We start from the raw sequence: 18,574 nt of genomic DNA on the forward strand, positions 1-18,574 counted from the left end.
GACTTGGAACTTAACCTTCAGGGCTGCAAGTGTCTGCTTTTCTCTGTCACCCGGGGACCTGCCCCTTCCCGGGCAGGGATTACACATTCAGCTTCCTGGAGGTCTGGGTCAGGCAGGAGCGCGCAGCTGGGTCACCTCCTGGGTGCGATTCATTCCTGGCTGGGAGTGAAGGGGTCGGAATCCCCAACCTCTTCTTGACAGGAGCAGGAATTCACTCAAATTCCGAATCAGTTTGTAGCCCTGGCTGATCCTTGCTTTCTGGCGGCCCCAGCAGAGCCACGTGGTTAAGGAAAGCTCTGGGAATAACGGGGCTGACACACAAAGATGGTATTAAAAAAAAAATTCAGTGTAGCGGGGCTCAGAATAGATCCAAACTGAAAATACCACAAATGTCCAGTGATGGGGGACGTCAAAAAACAAAAAAAAGGTAGCATAGTCACAAAATGGAATACGAGCCAGTCATTGAAAACCAGTGACGTGTTTGGTCAAACAACAGGGCATTGCAGTTTTATATGGCAGAGCAGCTGGATATTGGTGATGTCATGCAGTCTGAACATAGATCTGCATTTCTATAGATAATATGAGCAAAAATGCAAAATACTGAACAACAGGGAAAGCAGGAGCTCACTTTTGTACAACAAATGTATTTATATGTGTGTATTTCCACATGCATTATAAAAATATATAAATAGGTAGAGAGAGAGAGAGACACACACACCAAATGGGTGGCAAATAGAAGCATTTGAAATTGCTCTTATGCCTGTTAGTATTTGATTAAACTGCTTTTCCAGTGTCAATGTATAATTCTTAAGATCAGAGAGTAATATTTTTTTTAGCAGTAAAGATGTAGCAGAAGCTGTTGGGGTGCCCCAGTTTGGGGGGAATACCCCTCCCCCACTGCCCTCGTGGTCACACAGGTGGCTCCCAGGAGCCAAGCTCATACCACATGACCCTCTCCCAGCTCTGGTGACGACTGACCCACGCTGGGCCAATCAGAGTCCCTTCCCTGAGAAGGTGAACTTGAGACAGGGAAGAGGTCCGACTTTGAACCCTCGTTTGGGGGCTGTGGGGCAGCCCCCCTGCAAACAGCCCCCCACCAGCACACCACCACTAACAGCAATAACAAAGCAGCATCAGCAGCAGGGCTGAAGCAGATGGAGCCCTTACTGTGTCCCAAGGCCTGGGTGCTTCTCACGTCCAAACTCATCCGTCCTCCCAGTTTTAAAGAAGCAGCTAGAGCATGGTGTGGTTAAGTCACCTGCTGCCTGGGACTCAAACCCCAGCTGATCTCTGTGAGGGAGAGTCCGTATGTCCATGACAGAAACCTTGACTGATAAGATCCCCATCTGGGGGGACCCCTTGCACGCCACCGTGGAGGAGCCCACCTGGCTCAGGAGGCCCGCATCTCCTCCTGCACTCCTGGCCACACTCACAGAGGTGTGGCGCGGGGAGCGAGGAGGGGAGAGGAGGGGACTCCTCCTGGTTCCTGGCGGCAGAGGCCCTGAATCGTCTCTGAGCCCCCTGTTGACCTCATCAGTCACGGTCCAGCAAGGGCTCTGGGCTTGCCTTTGAATATGAAGCGTGGATCTGGCCCCCCATCTCCAAGTGTTGCCCCAGCCTGGTTCTGGCCACCATCCTCTCTCCTGGATGAGCCCAGCAGCGCCCCTCCAGCCTCCCTGGCTCTGACCTTGCCAGATGGGCCCCCATCACACCCCTGCACAAACCCTCTGAGGGCTCACCTTGGCCCCTGAGGTACGGGCTGCAGGGCCTGACGATGTAGGAGAGCTGGGCTGCCCCCACACCGACCCCACCCCAATTCAGCACATGCTCTGCCTCCCCAGCCTCAGCTGTTCCCTGCTGCTGGCGCCTCCTGGGTTCTGTCTGGCCTCCGGGACTTGCCAAACACTGTCCCTCTGCGAGGAGCGTAGACCAGAGCAGATAATCATCATTTATGGAGCACTGACCACGGGCCAAGGACAGTTCTAAGCACTTGGCATGTATGCTCTCATTAAAACCTCACAGTGGCTCAGCCACCTCCGTGGTGTCTTTCAGGAAACGGAAGATTGGAGTGACCCCTAAGGGTGGAGCTCACGGGACCCCAGGCAGCCCGGTTCCCGAACTTGTGCGCCCCGCAGTGCACCACCCTGCCTGAGAGCCCCGCTCTCAGATTTGCTAAATCTGCATCCCCAGCTCCGAGCGAGGCGCCCGTGAATCGCAGAAAGCCTGCTGATCAGCAGCGCAGTGCAGGGGGAGGGACGTGAGGGCCTCCGGCCTGGGTGGGCCTGGGTCTGAGTCCAGCTCTGCTACCTCCTAGCTGGCGGACCTGGAGCCCGCGACCTAGACTCCCGTGGCCTCAGTTTCCCCTTCTGTAAAACGGACGCTAAAACCGTTACCTCACTGCGGTGGTCGCGGGGCAAGGGACGTGCGACAAAGCGGTGGGCGCACTCCATGGCCCGCACACAGCAGGTTGAGCTCCCGGCAGGTCGCGGCCGGGAATGCTGGTGTTTTTGCTACTGCGACTCGGTATGTCTGAGGAAGTGCCGGTCAGATGCGAGCTGCTTCAGGAGGCCTCCTGCTCTTTCTGGGGGCGGGGGGCCGGCTTGGAGCCCATGGGCCCCCTAAAGAGGAGCAGCCGTTCTCCAGAGATTTTTTTCTGGATGGAGAGCGGGTCCTGTTTGCAGGAGCAGAGCAGCCTGATCCTCAAAGTCTATTCCCCGTTGGCGGCCTTGCCGACCGCTCAGCACTGAGTCACATAACTGGAGACTTTGGGGGCCCGGGCGCCGGGGTGGCCGTTCCTTGCTGGGCCCCCTCTCCCCATCTGCAGGGAGGAGGCCGCGGAGACAACCCGATGAGATAATGCAGGTGGAGTGTTGGGCCGAACATCCGGCCCTTGGGGGGCGGCCAGGGGGTGCCGTTTGGTTCATGAGCCGAGGCGCCACCCTCTTGTTGGGTGGCCTTGGGCACAGCCCGCGCCCTCTCTTGGCCCGTTCTCCTCACCGATAGAGGGGATGAGCCCTGTTTTCCAGGGCGAGTCTCCCGAGTCTCCCAGTACCCGAACCGGAGCTAGACCACAAGCTCTCTCTCATCGCCGGGCTGGGTGCGGCTCTCAGCCCGCCTTCCAAGTCACCGAGGTGTGCCCCGAGCCCACGAGAACAATCAGAGCTAGTATGCAGCGAGCACCCCCACGTGTCTCTTCCTTCCTCCTCACAGGGACCTGGACACTGGGTGGTCTTCACCCCTTCTTGCGGACGACCCATCCGGACTCCGAGAGGCAAAGCCACTTGCTCCACCCCCAGAGCCGCTGGGTGGCCGGCGGCAAGCCTCGAGGTGGGGGGGGGTCTGACACGAAGGGACGCCCTCCTAACAGCCACATCGCAGTGTACCGCCCAGAAGGGCTCCAAGGCCCTCAGGCCCCGCCCCAGGCCCCCACAGGCCTTCCAGAAGCCCGGCTGGCCCCGCGTGGACGTCCAGCCCAGCAGGCTCTGCCCCCCCACCCAGCATTTCCACAGCCTTCCAGAAGAGCAGCAGTCTGTTTCCCAAACTGCCGCCCCGCAGCTGCCCCTGCTGGCTCTGTGGGGACTGGGAGGGGCACTGAGATCACAGGGAAGGGCTGGCCCCGGGGCTGGAGGCCTCACCCCAGAGCAGCTCTGGGGACGGCGCTGGGCCTTTGTCAGCCTCACGCACTCATGAAACCGGGTTGAACCAAAGGTCAGGTTTTACTGCAAATCTAGAAAGATCCTCGCTGGTCAGCCAACCCAGGAACCAGCTCTGTGAAAGGGCTACGGGGGGCTTTCCTGGCCATTTTCACGGCAGCTTTTATGACTTGGTGTGTGGAAAATGGAGAGGCGAGCCAAGGAATTCTCTGGCTCCTTTTGAGTCGGCAGCGTGCTGGTAATGGTGGTCGGGGATGCACGAGCCTGGGAGGGCTCCACAGAGGCAGGTTCGCCCCGCAAAGGGAACCCGGGCTGGAACAAGAAAGGATGACGCCAAAGGCAGTGGCAGGAAGGCTCAACAGAGGCAGAACTGGTCAGCGCCAGACGTGGTCAGACCCGGAACGAGGGGAAATTTCCCGCAGACTAGAGGGGCAGAGACAGAAGTACCCAGTGGGTTCTGCATTCATCCTCCTCGTGCTCCATTTTGGAAATGCATCACCCTTTGCACTGGGACGGCGTCATGCCTCCCACCAAACGGAGGGGTCTGTCCCGCCCTCCTGGAATCTGGCTGGTGTGTGGCTTGCTTCTGCCTCTGGCAGAAGAGATGCTGCCCCCGTTCCAACCCTAGGCCATGGGATGCTGTGCACACTTCTGCTCCACCTCGGGCCCCGCTGCCCACGCCACGCCCACCCCCACCCCACCCCCGCCACTGCTGGGAAACAAGCCGGATTGGCTGGCTGGGGAAGGAGAGACGTGGGGTCCAGTCACTCCCCCACCCTAGTGCCCACCATTAATGTGAGCGGGTAATTTGAGAACAGCTAGCCCTCACCTCTCTCTGCAGCTGACTGCAGACACAAGTTCAATCCCAGCCTCGGTCGGTGGACACCATCCTAGATCAGCAGAACCTTCCAGCTGACCTATCTATCTGTGAGAAACAGTAAGTGGTTGTCGTTTTAAGTCACTCAGTTTTGGGGTGGTTTGCTATGTAGCAGTGGGTGGCTGCTCTGCAGGACAGGAACCGGGTCTGTCCCATTCAGTAGAGCCTGGCATAGGGTCTAGCATATATCGACACTTTAATAAATATCGGTGGAGGGACGCCTCTGTGGCTCAGTTGGTTAAGTGTCTGACTCTTGGCTTTGGCTCAGGTCATGGTCTCAGGGTGGTAAGATCGAGCCCCATATTGGACTCTGCACAGGGCGTGGAGCTTGCTTAAGATTCTCTCTCCTCTGCCCCTCCCCCCTCTAAAAAAAAGTATTGGTTGAATGGATTAATTAATGAATTAGTTAGTGCTTATTTGGTTTAATGTTTATGGACCAGAAGCTCCATGAAGGGGGACCCTGTTTGTCTTCATCTCCATCATCCCTCAGTGTTAAGCTCAGTCACTAGCACACAGTAGATGCTTCATAAATGCTCACTGAATAGATGAATGAATTTGTGTGCATCCCACACACTGCAAGAAACTAGAAGATGAGACGTCTCTGTGCGCGTCTGTGCCTATGTGAACGCGTAGCGATTCCACTTTGATCCAACCCATTGCATGTCCCAGGCTGTAACTCAAAGCAAATTTTCACTGGTGTGGACTGTATGGAGGACCACTCGGCAAGGGACTGAGTGGAACAGTTTTGTGGTAGGTGGGGTACTCGCCCCCCCAAATGTCCACATCCTAATCCCTGAAACCTGGGAATATATAACCTTACCTGAACAAAGGCACTTCGCAGATGTGAATAAGGACTTGGAGAGGGCAGGATGATCCTGGATTATCCAGGTGGGCTCCCTGTAACCCCAGGGATCCTTATGGGGTGGGGGGGGCAGGCAGGAGGGTCTGAGCCAGGAGACAGATTGGAAGACAATGCGGTGCTTGTTCTCAGGAAGGGGGAAGGGGCCAGGAGCCAAGGGATGCTGGCAGCATCTAGAAGTTGGAAAAGACAAGGAAATAGATTCTCCCAGAGAGCCTCCAGAAAGACACCCAGCCTGGATTTCTCAAGGAGACCCATTTCAAACTTCTGATCTCTAATGTTGTAAGAAATGTGTGTGGTTTTAAGCCACTAAGTTTGAGATGATTTACTACAGCCGCCAGAGGCCTCTCATTCACCTTTAACCACTTTCTTTAGCGAACAGTGACTTGGGTGTGTCCCAGGCTCTGCGAAAGGCTGGTGCCACCTTCAGGAGAAGGGCCTCGTGCACACCCCCCCCCACTTCTGAGGAGGTCAACCCGGAACTGTTCCCTGCGGGCTGCCTGAGGTTTGGGAGGTGACTTTTCAGACACTGCAGTAGAGAGAGGACCTGGAGCGATGCCGCGTGGGCAGCGTCAGTGCAGGTAAGGTCTGGCTGGCTTTGGGGACCAGTGGGGTTTCTCCGGACACATTTACAGAAGGCAAACCTCCTTGGTATTTGATTGCAGGAGATGTAATTCAGGCTCTGTAATGCATTTTTTTTCAAGATTTTATTTTTAGGTAATCTCTACACCATGGGGCTCAAACTTACAACCCTGAAATCAAGAGTCAGTGTTCTACAGACGGAGCCAGCCTAGGCGCCCCATAGACTCTGTAATGGATTTTGTAAAAATGTTTCCCTGTCTGGCATGTGGTCTCCTCATGCTGAAAACATCTCTAGGTTTTCTTTGGGGGGGTGACACTTGCCCCAGTTCCAGTCCACCTAACGTGGGCTCACATCATCCACCCCTGCGATGCAGGTGATCCCGTGACACAGGCCCAGCCAATCAGTGAATCCCATTTCCTAGACTATAGGGATTGGTTCAGCATGTGATCCAGGTTTGTCCAATCAGAGCCAACATGGACGCTTCGACCCTACCGGGGGGGTGGGGGGAGTTGCTCTCGGGGGGGGGGGGGGCTCTGGGAGGACGGGATGGAATCCTGGGGTTGCTGGCAGCATCTTGCCATCCCAAGGGGGAGATTCTGCATGAGAATGGAGCTAACACCCAGGAATGCGGAGCTGAGGGTGGAGGGAAAAACACGGGGGGTGGGGAAGGGGGGTGGATTGAGAGAGAGAGAGAATGGGTGACATTGTCAGAGCCCCTGGATGGAGCCACACGTGACTCCGTCTACTTCACAACTGCTGGATAAGCCAGGAAAATCCTCCCTTGTCCATCCCTAACCCAGTGTGAGTGGGGTTTTCTGCCGCTTGCAGCCAAGAAAGCCCTCTCTAGTACATAACCATAATGACAGAGCTACAAGGACTCTTTGACTCCGTTAGGTTTAATACCCGCCTTCATTTTGCAGTTGGAGAAACAAAAGCCCAGAGAGGCCATGATACTTGCATGAGGTCACACAGCAGTTCGTGCCAGAGTCAAGACTGGTCCCAGCTTAGGACTCCTTTCTCTGCCCTGTGGTGAGGTGAGTCAGTGGACCTCATTCCTGCCCACCAAACATCCTTTACGTGAATGTCCACGAACCTGGAAGCAAGAGTTTGTAGTTAGGCTGGATTTTCATGAGGCTGTGCGGAGACCCCTGGCCCGGACAGGCCACAGCACAGAACGGAACTGTGGATCTGGGAGCCCGTGACTGGGGCAGGAGGCTTTGGAAATGCGAATGGTAGCTTCCAGCTGCATGCTGGTGCTCAGCGGTGGCACTTCCGCGCTCCTGAACTCTTCCCCTTGTTCGTAAACCCGGCATAACAACAATGCTGGTGTCTTTCATTCAGTCATTTGACTAACGTGTATTGAGCAGCTGCTATATGCCAGGCACTGTCTGCTGCTACAGCTTGGGGCCTCTTGGGGCTCTTGGGGCTGCTTTAAGAACTAAAGAAGACCGCGTTCGACCGAAAGAGCTGGATGGGGGACTCAGCGTCTGAACTGCAGGGTGGTCACGTGGCTGGAGGTGTTTGTCAGAACTCACAGAATTCCTCCACTAGGTGTAACTTCTAGCTCAGTAAATAAACAATACTCAATCTCATAAACAAAGTTAAAGAATATCTTTCCACTGTGGTAGGCTTATTTTGCAAGTCAAGGAGGAAAGCTTTACATACAACGAAAGATAAACTCATTAAAACAAAAGAATCAGTTTAGGAAAGCAGGGAGAACAGACGTTGAATTCTCTGCCAGCAGCCGTACAGTTTGGAACTGAGCACAGTCTCGGGGTCGGAGCACAGCCGCAGGGACAGAGCACCCTCACACGCACCAGCTCTCGTTATCAGCACGGCCGCCGAACCTCTCAGCTGTTTCGGATTATCTGTGTCATGACTCCCTTCCCTGAGCTGAGATCACCGAGGAGTGCCCGAAGCCCGGAGCCCACGCCTGCAAGCTGCGCAGAGCAGTGCTGACAAATGGAGCGGCCTGAAAATCATTACCGGGAGGGAGGTCAGCCTCGGGGCTGCTCGCCAGCACCCAGGCACCACCAGGGACCTCTTGGCAAATGCAGGCGGGAGGTGGGGGAAAGGGCCAGCTCCCCATCCTCGCCTGCTGACCCTCACACCCTCTCTTACCGCCCGGTGCCCAGGAGGCCCTCACGCAGGAGCCCCCGGAGGGCAGGGGGCCAGGTCCACTCCATGTATGTAATTGTCCCTCTGCTGGCCTGAACTCTCCGATGAGGCCAAGAGCACTGTAAATCAAATCGTAGAGTTCACATTCCCGAGGGGGAGGAGAGAGAATTAAAAATACAACCTATGAAGTGAAGCCAGTCAACAGAGAAGGGAGATGAGGGCGCCAGGAGGCCTCTCTGAGGTGATGACACTCTTGAGCACAAGCCAGAAGAAACGGAGTCAACTAGGTGGATATCTGAAACAGAATCCAGGTGGAGGGAGTGGCTGTGCAAAGGTCCTGGGGTGGGAATGTGCCCACTGTGTTCCAGGCACAGCAATGGCTGGATGGAGACAGCTGGGGGATGGGTCAGACACGTAGCAGGGAAGCCAGATCAGAAGGACACTGGCCCCAGGGGAGCACGCTGGGGTTTATTCAGAGTAGGTTGGGGGCCAAGCTTTGAAGAGTGAGAGAGCCGGGGCAGAGCCCTTCACTGCAGCAGGCTCTGTGCAGAGCATGGCAGGTGCAGGGTGGTGTGTCGTAAACAGTCACGAACACCAGGCCGGGATCGTTTCTAAACAGAAGCTCTGAGTGCCATGTGAGAGTCACCCACACTCCCTTCCCGCCTCCAAAGTCTTCTACCTCAGGAAACAACACCAGGGCTGTATCTGGAGGATTTGCTTTCTTTTCTTTCTTTTTCCAAAAGCATAAAAAGCTGACAAGTGAGAAGAAGCCTTTCCTCCGTGCCAGGCCCCACAGATGTCCGTGCATATCTCTGAAGGGATCACCTGCCACGAAACGTGAGACCAGGGACGGGGCCACAGATCAAACGGATGTTGCAGAGTGTCAGCGCGATATGCGTCCATATTTGCCAACAAGTTAAAAAAATTATGTTTCGTATGATCCAGGATTTACACAGTGTGGTCTTGATGGTGTCACCTTTCTCCCCTTTCCAAGTCCAGCAATCATCTTAAATTCTACTCAAAACAAAGAGCTCCCTGTTGGCAGTTAATCCTCAAAGGGAGAGCTTTGTTTGATACTAAAAAACCTCATTCAATGACGTTGGCAAAGAGCTGGCATTCCTTGTGCCAACTCGGCCTGGTATTTCCAGGTCTGACTAGGAGCCTACATTTGAGAGCTTAAGCTCATTTCTTCACCCCGTGCGAGGGAGCACTCTGTGTCACATGGCCCGTTTGGTGAGCAGGTACTGAAGGGACTAATAGGGGAATTAGAACAGGGGTAGGAATAAAAGCAGGGGAGAGGGTGGAGAGATGTCTGGCCATGCTGGAGAGATTTCTGGGAGAATGGGAGCCTGAGGACAGTGGGGGAAGCTGGGTCTTCAGTGAGCTTCCTCTCAGCTCGGTGGATACATGGAAAAATTTTCGTTTGTATTAGCTTTCAATGCTGTGTAACAATTTGCCACGAATTTCATGGCTTAAAACAACACCCGTTTATTCTTTCTCATGTCTGTGGGACAGACGTGCAAGCACAGAGTGACTAGTTTCTCTGCTGAAGGTCTCACCAGGCTGGAATCAAGGTGTGGGCTGGCCTGGGTTCTCCTCTGGAGCTCTAGGTTCTCCTCAAAGCACATGTGGTTGTAGCCATTTCCCATCCCATGTAGTAGGACCCAAGTCCTCTCTGCTTGTTGATGTGAGCCAGGGGTCGCTCTCAACTCCAAGTGGCCTTATTCCTTGCTCCATGACCCCTTCCATTTTCGAAGCCAGTGAGCAACAGAGAATCTGCCTCATGTTAAATGACTTATATGCTTCGAATCTCTTTTTCCAGGGAGGGCTTCATCCGTTTTCAGGGCTCATCTGATTAGGTCAGGCCCACCAAGTATAATTTTCTTTCTTAAAGTCGGTTGTGCCATATAACACAGCTATCTACAGGCCTCTCTAATACTCAGGATGCAGAGGATTATACAAAGGTGTGGATCATCGGGGGCCATCATAGAATTCTGCCTGCCATATTTTTCTTCGTGTTCATTAATAGGCTCTCAGAACCCCTTGCCAATGCCAGGCTTCAGGAGCACTGGCTATGGGCCCAAGGAAGCCCCAGACTCTCCGTTGAGGCAGAATGCTAGGGGAGGCCTGGGAGTCAGACAGACTTGGGTATGAGTCTTAGCTCTTGATCATGTGACTGTCTGTCACAGTGGGTTGGATTATGCTCTGGTGACGAATAATCCCAACCCCTCAATATCTTAAAACAACAAAGATGTACTTCTCACCCAGACCACACATGCATCCCAGGCCGGCAGAGAGGCAGTGCTCACCACGGTCACTCAGGGACCCACCCTCTCACATGGGACCAGTAGCCAAACCAGAGGGAAAAAAGAATATGGTGGAAGTGAATCCCATGGCCACACCTAACTCCAAGAAGACAGGGAAGTGCCCTTGGAGAGACGGTGGGAATGAAATGGGCAATGATCTTTGGTGAGTTTCTCCCCATCTGAGCCTCAGTTTCCTATCTGTGAAAGAGATCTGAGAGCGCAATCTCCAGTGGGGATATGATGAGTGCTAGATAAATGTGAACCGAGAACTGATAGGTTCAAGGCCCATGTGTGAGCCTATGTGCTCCAAATCCACCCCTCGGGATGGGTTATATGATGGGGAGGAAACAAAGCCCCAGAGAAATGAAGGCCACACAGAAGGCAAGAGGGGGGATTTGAATCCAGGTAAACCTGACCCTAAGACCTGGCACTTACCACCCTCTCTGTAATGCCCCCTGGTCGGCGGGGGGTGGGGGGGTCCTACTCAGCTCTCAGCTCCTTCCTCCTAGCTTCGTGGGTCAGCTCAACATGTGGCTCTGGGCAGAGATCTGGTCAACCACCACGTCTGGCCTGAATAGAAAGTCAAGCCAAGTCGGCTTGGCTTTTAGTTATAAATAGCTGGTCCCAAAGGGACTCACCTTATAACACACTACCAGGTCTGTCTGGCTGGCACTGACCCTAGAAATCATCTAGGCCAGTGGTGGTTTCCGTCAGGAAGGGAGAATGTGTCCACTGAATGCTGATGGCTGTGGCACAGTCCCTAAGCTATCTTCCACCCTCCAGAAGCACAATGGGAATTGCTTATTATCTACAGCGACATCTACCATTATTTAAAATGTTAAGTTGCACCAGGGACTGGGGAAGAATGGAGAGTGACTACCAGTGGGTACAAGGACTCTTCTGGAATCAGATGGTGGTGACAGTTGCACAGCCTGGCCAACATGCTAAACACCACTAATTGTACACTTTGAAATGACACACGGTATGGTATGTGAATTATATCTCCATTAAGAAATGTCACCCTGCTTGGCTTTACAGCCTTCTTTGCCTGTTTTAGAGTTAAGGGAATCAGATAGCAACTCTTTTTATGGGCCACTGTCCATTTCCCTGTTTTTCTTGGGACAGTGCCCCCTTTTTCCTCTGAGAAACTACACTTCTGCCATTCTTCTTGGCCCTGGTGAGCCTGCCCCCTACCCCAACAACATACCCTGCTCTCCAGGTCAGATATGGGCAGAGAGGTGTCCCAGTTCTTACTTCTCCTCATACAGACATTGGTTCAGGGGAGGCCGTATGACCCTGGGGGAGCCAGTCAGAGTCCTTCCCTGGGATTGCTGGGAGGGAGTGGGGAAGAAGCAGCTCTCTTTTCACCAGAGTGGTATAAGTCTGGTGATTCTTCTTTGACTTCATAGAGGAAGCTCGCATATAGGAATAGATGGTAAGCTGAACACAGAGACGGACCCTGAGAGACAGAAAGATGGACAGAGCCTGGAAGTCTTGATCTTGATCAGGGGTTCCAACAGGGGTGTCTTGCTCTCCAGAGGACGTGGAGCAATGTCTGTGGACATTTTTGTTTGTCACATCTGGAGCCGGTGGTGTGGGTGCCCCTGGCATCTAGTGACTAAAGGTCAGGGATGCTGCTAATCACCCAACAATGCACTGGACAGCCCTCACGTCATAGACTTACCCAGTCCCCAAATGTCAGTAATGCCAATGTGGAGAAACCCTCAGCTAAGCCCTCATTTCCAACCATGTCTGAAGCCAGATGCCCACCCCCTCAACATTCCAATGACATGAGCCAGTAAAGTCCCTTCTTTTTTTTTTTTTTTTTTTGTCTAAGCCACCACCATGAGTTGGGTTTCTATCCTTTACAATCAGAAGAATGCCAACTAATACACTGGTCACTGCATCTGTGGGAGTGCTGAGGGACAGGTTATGAATCAGCTGGGCTAACCTGCTGTTCCAAGGATCAGAAGCCCCAATTTAGAGGGGTTTTTTTGCTCAGAAGACGAGAAACTGGAGGGAGGCAGTTGCCATTGGTTCAGCAGCTCTGTGATGTCAGATGCCGATGCCTCTGTGATTCTCTTGGCCTTTTCTTCAAGGTCACAAGTTGGCTGCTGCAGCACCAACCATCACATCAGGAGGCAAGGCAGGAAAAGAGAAGAAAGAAGTGATGCCAGTGACATCTTTTCCTTTCAGCAGGAAATCAGAAGTTTTCCCAGGACTTCAGCAGACTTCCCTTTATATTTCATTGGCTGAGACTGTGGCATGAGGCTGCAGAGGAGTCTGGGAAAGTGAAAACTTAGCTTTTCCAGCTCATAGAGCAGAAGGGGAGAGGACCGGAAGTTGGATCAGCTGTAGGAAGAAAAGAGACACTCAACCCCAAGTGTTAATCCTCGTAATCTCATCCAGAACCCCCTGACTTGCCAAAAAATTTTTGATCACTAAAGATGGGAAGTGGATTATTACATATAGATTGATAAACTCACCTTCAAGACATGTGATCCAAGAGGGAAGAAAAATAATAGTAAAAAGGGTTTTTGAGAATGAAATGCCCATATCATAGATGAGAAAATTGAGCCCCCCAAGGCCAAGCGATTTGTTCCATGCCACAGCGGCAGCCAGAGGTGGGAAGGTGGTGTGGACAGACTCATCCGGGGTCAGCGGGGGTCTGGGTCCACATCCTGGCCTGGCCTCGGTGAGCCGCGGTTGCTCAGATTCCAGACAACCTGTAAAGTGTAGTTACTGACATCCGGAGCCCAGTTCTCTGTCATCTCAGCGTGTAGTTCTTAATCTAGACTTTAAAGTTTGACATCAAGCACCAAAGTGCCTGCAATGGTTCACTTTGGTTTTAAACTTTCTACATTTCAATCACGGGTGGCCAGCCGGGCACCATCATCTTCATGGCTGCAATTTACTTGGGACTTGGTTTGGTCGTAGTTTTGTGATCTCTCAGAAACGAAACTTCAGAGTCAAAACGATTGTCCAAAATACATGATGTTGACTCAAACAGAGAATCATAGGAACAAAGCAAACTGTTCCAAAAATGCCCTGTTAAATAGAACTAGTGAACAGCCTGAGTGACCCAAAGAAAGAGTAAAAAAAGAATTCGCGAATAGGAAAATGCATTTTGTCCTAATATTCTCTGAACAGAATTTGTTTGACATGATAAGAAGGTGAAAAGAAAGCTGGGAATCAAGACAGATTATGGAAGGTACCGGTTGCACGGCTCTGCTTTGGGTTGTAATAGTGGCACCATTTTAAAAGCTGTAAAACCCAGATACTCCCTATCTCTGATCTCCAGCCGCCACTTATGCAGAGCTCACCAAAATCTGGGGTGCTACAGTGTGGGGCCGGGGGAGCGGGGAGGGCAGTGATGGAGAGCTCCTAATGAAGATTTAAAAAATACATTGGCATGATTTTCACCAAGCAACAGTTAATGTTTATTTTTTTAACTGAGGTGAAATTCACATAGAAAATCAACCATCTTAAACAATTCAGTGGTGTTTGGTGTATTTGTGGTGTTATACACTTACTACCTCTGTCTCGTTCCAAAACATTGTCATCACCCCCGAAAGAATCCTTGTACCCACTAAGCAGATGCCCCCCATTCTCCTCTCCCTCCAGCCCCTGGCAAACTTCGATCTGCTTTATGTCCCTATGGATTTATCCCTATTCTGGAGATTTCATATAAATGTGATCATACAATATGTGGCCTTTTTTTAAAAAGATTTTTATTTATTTATTTGAGAGAGAGAGCAAGCACGAGTTGGGGGAAGGACAGAGGGAGAAGGAGAGGCAGACTCCCCGCTGAGCAAGGACCCCGATGTGGGACTCGATCCCAGGACCCTGGGATCGTGACCTGAGCCGAAGACAGACGCTTAACTGACTGAGTCACCCAGGCGCCCCCAATATTTGGCCTTTTTTGTCCAGCTTCTTTCGCTCAGCATCATGCTTTCAAGGTCCCTCCATGTGGTAGCATGTCTCCGGGCTTCATTCCCTTTTATGATTGAGGAATATCCTACTGCATTTATTCACACTTTGTTTATCCATGCATCAGCTGTGGGACACTTGATTGTTTCTACCCTTTGGCTGCAGCGAATAACCCCGCTCTGAAGTCGAAGGTACATGCGTTTATTTGAGTACCTGTTTTCAGTTGTCCAGGGCATATCCCCCGAGGGAGAATTGCTGGCTCACCTGGTAATTCTATGTTTAACTCTTCGAGGAAATGCCAGACTGTTTTCCACAGCTGCTGCACCGTCTCACATTCCCACCAGCAATGGGCAAGGCTTCCCATTCCTCTGCGTCCTAGCCATTCCTTGCAATTTTCCGTCCTTAAAAAATTATAGCCACCCATCCTAGTGAGTGCAACTGTGTGGTTTTGATTCACATTGCCCTAATGACAAGCGAGATGGAGCATCTTTCCATGTGCATGTTGGCCATCTGCACATCCTCTTGGGAGTCCTTTGCTCATTTTTAAATCGGGTTGTTGGTCTTTTTTGTTGCTAAGCTCTAGGAGATCTTTGTATAGTCCGATTTTTATTCAGTGTTTCACTTCTAATGCTGGTAAACCCATGTTAACATTTAGAAACTGATCAGGGAAAGCTCAAATGCCTGCTCCTCCAGGGAGGTGGCCATCCAAGCAGAGTATGAAAGCAAAGGTGTCCGTCATGAAGGCCCAGCCTGGGTCCATCCAGCCATCTGGGCCACAGAGCCAGACACTTGGTAGAGCATGTGTGCAGCTCACACCTGTCCTTTTCAGAACACTTTAGATACTAATATTATGAATATCTGTATTCCTGATAGCCACCTTGATCAGAGACAGCAGGCTGCCTGCCCTTTTTGTCTCAGATTTGTTTTAAAAAGGACTAAATCGGGGGCGCCTGGGTGGCTCAGTCGGTTAAGCATCTGCCTTTGACTGATCATGATCTCGAGGTCCTGGGATCGAGTCGCACATCGGCCTCCCTGCTCGGGAGGAGTTCGCTTGTCCCTCTTCTTCTGCAACGCCCCCATGCTCTGTCTTTCACTTTCTCTCTCTCTCAAATAAATAAATAAAATATTTTTAAAAATAAAAATAAAAAAATAAGAGGAACTAAATGGTTATGAAAACAGGTGAAGCCCCACGCCCCCTCCCTAGTCCCATGCCCATGGTTCATTTGGAAATTGCTGTTACTTGAAACTTCTTTCCTGAGGGATTTGAAGGAGCTCAAAAAAGAAAGAACAGATACAATTAAACGCTGAATCGCATCTATCAGACTACAGGGGAAGTGATAAATGTGCTCGAGCTCACCTTTCTTGCTCCTCGGTTCTAAGAGGTCACCTGCATTCTGTCACCCGTCAAGGCCATACCCCCTGCCCTGCTTGACAGAGAGTGGGAGTAGCCGAAGCGTTACCTCCATGTGGCAGGAAGGGGATGGTCACGGCTCAATGTAGCCTCTTCTTCATGGGCGTTCATGCAGCTAGGACAGTCAGGAAAAGGTCTCCACGCTTGGTTTAAAACTTTCTGTCACCATCTTGAAATTCTTAATACTTCATTATGTAGCGAGTCCTGCCCGCTTAGGGTTGCCAGATTTAGCAAATAAAAACACAGGGCTCCCAGTTACATTTGATTTTTAGATAAACAGAGAATAATTGTTTAGTAGAAGTATATCCCATGCAATATGTGGGACATACTTACACTAAAAAAAATTTATTTGTCATTTATCTGAAATTCAAGTTTAATTGTGCATCCTGTATTTTATCTGGCAACCTTATGCCCATCACATCAAGGTGACACGAGGGGCGTGGCTGGGATCTCGGCCTAGCAGCTATCAAGTTTTGAGTCCAGGGAAGAAAAGGAAAGAGACCAGCTTTGTCCTTTCCATAACATTGGTCTTGGGGGAAATACGTGCCTCTAACTTGCCCATGGTGCCCATTTCCCACACTGAGATGTTTCTGCTTACAGCCTTAAGGCAGGTGCTGCAGGCTGTGGGTGATTCAGACACCTACATCTGGGCTCTCCCTCTCTGTGGCTCTGGAAAGGCTTCGGGCAAGCCATTCCTTTGTTAGAGAAGCCTGGGGTGCAGAGGTGGGGGGCTGGAGAAAGCTAATTTGGAGAGAAAACACACTTAAATTGAGCGCCTATGTGCCAGGCTCTGAGTGGAGTCCAAAGATGCTACGGGAGGTAGGGGAGGGGCGGTGATGATAGAAAAAAATGTCTAAAAAGCCTCCGGGGGAGTATTAATTTTTAAAAAGCTGAGGATCGCTGGGTTTAGTGGAAGAGACTAGCAATAAACAGGCTAACCAACCATCTAAATAGATCTGAAGAAATCAGTCTATTCATCAGTGAAATAATTTGTGCTAAGTGCAGCAAAAAAAAAAAATAATAATAATAATTAGGGTGATGCAACTGAGCATAATAGCACAGGGCACCATTCTGGCGGAGGTGGTCAGGGAAGTCTTCTGGGAGGAGGTGACCCTGAAGTGAGTTCTGAAGGATGGAAGCCCATCATGCAGAAAGCAGAGGAAAGGCATTCCAGGCAGAATGAACAGCAAGCACAAAGGCCCAGAGAAAAGAAGCTGCTTAGTGTGTTCTAGAAAGTAACCAGATTAGGTTACACTCTAATCTTTATTACAGTTTTATGAGAGATTGTTAGTCCCATTTTACAGCTGAGGAAATGGGCAGAATAACACTCCCAGACTCCCTGTATCCATCAGGGTCCCAGCAGTGAAGCAGAACCAGTAGGAGATACATAATAAGGGATTTATTACACAGAGCTGGTGCAGGCGACTGTGGGGGCCAGCTAGGCAGGTCAGAATCCGTGGGGCAGGCCATGAGGATGGGGCTAGGATTCTTGGACACCAGCTGAGGCTGCTGTCCACAGGCAGAACTTTTTTCTTCAGGAAATCTTCAGTCCTGTTCTTAAGGCCTTTCAACTGATTGGACCAGGCCCACCCAGATCCTCTAGGACACTCTCCCTTCCAGGAAGTCACCTGATTTTTGGACTGTAATTTCTTCTACAACACCTCCACACTCAAAGCACCTAGATGAACGATCAATTGAATAACTGGGGGCTATGGCCGCACCAAGTTGACACATCAAATTGACCATCATGACCCCCCATTTGGTAAGTGGCGAACCTGAGATTGGAACTGAGGCCTGACCTCGAGCTGATTTTGATTACCACGACCAATTAGTCCTTGCAACAACCTGTGAGGCAGGTAACATCCCCACCTTACAGGTGAGAGAAAACAAGTGTCAGAGAAGCCAAGTCTCCAACCCAGGCTTGCACATCAGCTGCCAGTCAGCACTCAAGAAATAGTTTTTGAATGAACGAGTTTAGCCAAGATTCACAGCCTGTTCTGCCCGAGCGTAGCACCTGCTCACTGACCCTCCATCCCCACCCCAAGCCCTCCTACCCTGGCCCATCCTGCCCTCGACTATCAGGAGCTGCCGCTTGATCTGAGAAGTAGGGACTTTTATTCTGGTGAGGGAAACTGGAATGGGAAGAACTTTTGCGGAGGGAAAGGAGGGAGTGCAGCCCAGACCAGGGTGCTGGCCAAGCTTTAGGAGGACTGTTAGGGTCCGTGAGCTCTGCCCTCCTGTCTCCCACATCACTAATGGGGACAGTAATTGTGGACAGCACACTGTCACTAGCGCCCGGCATCTGCAAGCAGAGGAAACACACCCCCTGGGCCTGGTTGGCCCCCCCCCCGCCCCGACCACCCGCCAGGATGCTGCTGGGGAGCATAGGGGTTGCTGCTTTGATGCCCAGGCAGCTCTCCACAATTACCTAGACGACCAGCTCGTGAAATCGAATATGAGGGATTGGAAGACTTTTATGGGGGGCTTTTCTGCTTCCAGCAAATTCCAGGGCACGATTTTACAATTCCTTGATTCCAGGCCTCCCCTTGCCCCCTACTCTCCATTGTGTGAAGGGAACGGTTGGGGCTTCCAGGGAGGGTGGGGGTGGCCCCATGGGAACCCAGGACGGGAGCAGGGAAGCGGGGCGGGAGGGCCCTGGAGATCGCCCTTCAGCTGTGTCTCAGGTCGGGGGAGTCCAGCCGTGTCCTCAGGGGGGCTACACAGGGCCCCCTTCATCTGCCCCCAAGGCCCCAGACTTGGTCCACATTGCAGGGGAAGCTCAGAGGCCCCCGGACACTTAATTTCCATGAGGAACTTCCAAGCACGGCCCCTGGACT

This window comes from Callorhinus ursinus, unplaced genomic scaffold, assembly GCF_003265705.2.
Source record: "Callorhinus ursinus isolate GAN/ISIS: 27379988/994484 unplaced genomic scaffold, GSC_fseal_2.0 scaffold53, whole genome shotgun sequence".
In the NCBI taxonomy this organism is placed as follows: domain Eukaryota; kingdom Metazoa; phylum Chordata; class Mammalia; order Carnivora; family Otariidae; genus Callorhinus; species Callorhinus ursinus.